Source organism: Oncorhynchus mykiss, chromosome 21 (assembly GCF_057628025.1).
Source record: "Oncorhynchus mykiss isolate SJ-2025 chromosome 21, ASM5762802v1, whole genome shotgun sequence".
In the NCBI taxonomy this organism is placed as follows: domain Eukaryota; kingdom Metazoa; phylum Chordata; class Actinopteri; order Salmoniformes; family Salmonidae; genus Oncorhynchus; species Oncorhynchus mykiss.
In genome coordinates this window covers 33,082,986-33,087,500 of record NC_143042.1, presented here as the reverse complement: position 1 = coordinate 33,087,500, position 4,515 = coordinate 33,082,986, and the positions used below count along the sequence as shown (strand labels likewise).

Here is a 4,515-nt window from a genome sequence, read left to right as displayed (position 1 = left end):
TTTCGGTTACTGGCCCAACACTCTAACCACTAGGCTACCTGCCACCCCAAAATATATATGTGTGTGTGTGTGCGTGCGTGCGTGCGTGTGTGCGCGTGCATTCGTGTGTGTGGTTGTGTTGTTAAGCCAGTATAAACTGCATGGTCGGTACTCAGTCCTGTGTGGGTATAGAGGACACCCCAGTGAGTCTGAATAAATTAACTTCACCAGAATTGCTTTTGGGTTAAGAGGGACGGGAGGGTGGAGGGTTGGGGGGGGGGGGGGGGGGGCTGATGAATGTGATGGGGGAGGGGGGGTCAAATGAGTGTGTGTATAGCGTATAGGGTGTGTGTGTGTGTGCTGTGGCCACGTGTGTGTGCATGTGTGTGTATACAGTAGAAGGAATGAGGGGTGAATGGATAAAAAGGAGAGCAGATGCAGAGGGGTGGGTGGGGGGAGGGTGTGCGTGGGGGGGCTCTAACCTTTCATGGTACCTCCTAAGTGTGTCATTTTTTTATGATCCTGATAGTAAAAGACATGAAATTTAAATAATGACCTTTTAATGTGGCATGAACACAACCAGACATTATGTTTTCATCTGATTGTCAAACAAATCACTTCTAAAAGCAGGCTACCTGTGCATATTCGTCCACTCCTAAATAATTCCAGCATCCAAACAGCCAAATACATGGTTGAAACCATGACAGATAGGTGGGGGTCTTTGTTTCATTTAGAATAAGCTTTCATTTTCATGCCCAGGTAAATTGCATTTCAAACAAAAAGGAGAATGTAATTCGCACACTGAGCCTTGTGATATAAAAATTGCATACGTACCTCATTTGTTGGATATTTAACAATTATTTTCTTAACTAATAGTGAGACATTTCTGTCCTAGTAGTGTCTGTGTTTTTATGGTCTCCACTCTAGTTCCCTGCAGCTAATCTGGGCGTATGGTCACTAGAGATGGCTTGAGCTGACAGATGAGTTAAAGACTGCATTACACATACAAGATGTGGTCGGTGTAACCGAGATCGAGATAGCCAGGAGGAGTTTAGAACAATTCCTCATCGTCTCTAAATCATCCTTGCATCTGGGAAACTAAGTCAGGGAGGGGTTAAGACCACTTCCCCGTGCAGATAACGGCAGGATGAACCCAGAGTGACTTATGATGCTCCTTGGTCTGTATGAAGTGGTTGAACCAACCACGATGAATCATTCTTAGTGTCAGCTATATACAGGACTCTGCACTTGTGTAAGGGTTAGGTTACTCAGTCCAACACTCAAGAGTGGGGGGGGGGGGGGTCGACCAGCCTCATTATTGCAATAATTAATTGATATTAAATAAAGAGGATTGTTTGAAAAAAATGACCAAGTTTCTCTCAGTACTGAATTTCCACGACAGCCCTTCATGATAAAACATATAACTGCTCAACCCCCCAAATGGCAACCTTTTCCTTATGTATTTCCCTCCTTTTGACCAGAACCCTACAGACCCTAGTCAAAAGTAGTGCACTACATAGGGAACAGGGTGTCATGTGGGACGCATGGCAAGTCCTTCGGGCATGTCCTTTGAAAATGCTGCGACACTCACTCACTTCACTCCATCCCAAATCTATCTAGAGTGAGAAGAGTGAGACACAGAGAGACAGTGAGAGAGAGAGCGAGAGCGAGGGATGAGAGCGAGAGACAGACAGACCAGAAATCAAAGAGTAGGATGAGAAAGAGAGAACTGTCTGTATATCTATAAAAGGTTGGACAGTTTGCAGGCCTTGATGCCCTGAATCTACTCAATGTTGTGCTTTCCCATCTTTCTCCCTCATCAACTGTCTCTGGATTCATCTAATCATGAGGACACAGTCATGTCTCTCCTCTTTCATTCCCGAATTCCAACCTGCCAAGTGGAATCAGATCACAAAGTATGCATGCATTCCCTCTTCATTCCCGAAGAGAGGAGCAAAAACGCGAGCGCACGCACACGCGCTCCTTGGCGCACTGTATGGGCACGTTGGTTCGAAGAGCAGGTTGGTTAGAAGTCTCACTCCATCTCCCACAGCTCCTCATGCCGAATGTGAGCGAGTTTCTCAACCCAGACTGAATGTGGAGAAATATATCTACGGTGGAACTGTCCCAGGCTGGGAAATAACCATAGCCTAGAATGCATGCATGCATAGCATGTGTGCTTATACATAATGTATTTCCTTTACATGTTAAGTTAAACCTATACCTAGAATTACAGGAATTTCTGTTATAGCTACATTCTGAGAAATAGCCTATAACCTAAATTGCGCCACACGTGCACCAACGTATAGAGAACCTAAGAATTCTAGCTGTCACGACTCTATCCAAGCACGTGCTGTACGTACACATACCGGAGGCGCGCGCACCGCTCAGCAGCACTGGTGCCATAGCATTGCGGCCGCAGATGCGTATTTATGCACCATAGCCTATGTTGTGAATAAAGGAATTATTCATCGTAGTTTGCCATCTCCTGCCCCCTAAATCTCCCGCTTCCACCCGCCCACACACATAATCTATCTGTCCTTTATGCCTAAATGTATGCGACTCCTTTTCCAAGGGCTTTCAGCATTCCATGCTGACTGCAACTGCATAGCTTATCTTGGATAGAGCCTAACAAATACATATATCGCAAAAGTGATGCCGAAAGGTGATATCTGAGAAACATGTTTGTTATCTTTATTGTTTCGTATGACTATATTCATTTATTATATTCGGCTGAGGGTGATGGTGGTGACAGCGCCAGGATTGCATCCTCAACGGTGATTGGGTGAATCTTTGATCATGTCCATATTCGATTAGATCGGCTATCGGCATCATTCATCCGCATTGCCTATACTATAGTACATACAGACAGACACACCGTCCCATAATGCTATAGGCCCACAGTAGACTATAAAAACTGCATTGTAGCCTATGGACTAGTTTCGGGGTAGTCTATACATCGTTTCATTGCTTTATCATTACCATCTCCTCCGCTGTAACTAAGTCTCTCGGGCAAATTCCTTAAATTTGGCCACACAAAATGGCCGATAAGAATAGGATGGGGATAGTGGAATAATCGGGTCGGGAATATGAGAAAAGGTTTAGGTAGGCTACAGAGACATGATAGAAAGGCAATGCAGAATACCCGATCACACGTAGCCTTCTATGAAAATATAATTTGGCCTAGAAATAAAATATGATTTCAAATATGACAACAAATATCACAAAATCATAATGATCGATCATGGATGGATACCGTTATCGTGAGTAATCGATAATCTTGACTATGCTCACCAATGTGCTCCAAATGTCTGCCACTGCCGGTGAAATGTATTCATTCCCTCTTACCGTTAGTGAAGCCTGGAGGTCTCGTGCAAGTGTTGTCGGTAACGGCAGGTGTATTGCCAGGTGCAAGAGGTGGATGGATGGTGACAGCAGCTACTGTTCAAATTCAGGATAAAATACAAATTCTCCCAGCCACCGGCTCGAGATCTCAATATAAGAGATTACCGTTTAGGCCCCTCCTACAAACCCTGCATGCTCGGCTCTCTCTCTCTTCGTAGTGGGCTAGGCTATCCTAACCCCTGCCTACCATCATCACCGAAATATCCCCCACCCAGCCACCCATCAATATCTCTCTCTCTCTCTCTCTCTCTCTCTCTCTCTCTCTCTCTCTCTTTATTGGCATGGGAAACAAGTTTACATTGCCAAACCAAGTGGAATAATTAAAAGTAAATAGGCTATTACACTCACAAAAGTTTCAAAAGAATAGAGACATTTCAAATGTTATATTACTGGCTGTGTACAGTGTTATAACATTATGCAAATAGTTGAAGTATGAAAGGCAACATGTCACAAATCTGGCTGCTGTGATGGTATACTGTTGTGTTTCACAAAATAGATATGGGAGTTTATCAAAATTGGATTTGTTTTCAAATGATTTGTGGTTCTGTGCAGTGGCGAGTTTCCCATGTAAATCTGGGGGGGTAAAAAAATATATATATTAGATGCATGCCAGCAAAGCCACAACACAACACTACAGTAAACAATACATTAATGGCATTATAACGGTAACAAACAGTGCCCACAAGCTGTCCCAACAGCAGAGTCTCAACAGCAGTTCCCAACACCTTACCACTGCTACACCTGGCTATCAGCGGAGCCTTGTCTGGCAGCGAAACAATTCATTCAGCCTCATTTATACAGTCTTTAAAAAAAAACTTGCCGTATTCCGTTCAAATTGGACCGATTTACAAGTTTTCTCTCTGAAAAATGTAGTTAATTTAATCTGGTTGTCATAAGCTTCCATGACTGTCCACACAGGGCATCTGAACGCACAAAATACATTTGAACGATTTTCATTACATTTGGGTGTTTTATTTCACTTTTGTACACCTGTGGTGTTCCCCGTCAAACATTTGAAATGAATGGGTGAGACTACAATGAATGTATAAAATTGATTTCAGGCATATGCCCATTCATCAAATGGACACACTTTCTCTCCCAGACCCCCACATGCATGTGTGTTTGAGCACA

The 4,515-nt window shown here is 43.6% G+C and overlaps 1 protein-coding gene across 1 annotated transcript in view; it reads right to left on the bottom strand.

The window, feature by feature from the left end:
* The window catches only part of nat16 (N-acetyltransferase 16), a 25,216-nt gene extending 21,592 nt beyond the window's left edge, over positions 1–3,624 (bottom strand). The window contains exon 1 of the mRNA XM_021577689.3: positions 3,328–3,624. The gene's annotated coding sequence lies outside the window, so the exon portion shown is untranslated. The remainder of the gene's footprint in view (positions 1–3,327) is intronic.
* Between the last annotated feature and the right edge of the window lie 891 nt (positions 3,625–4,515).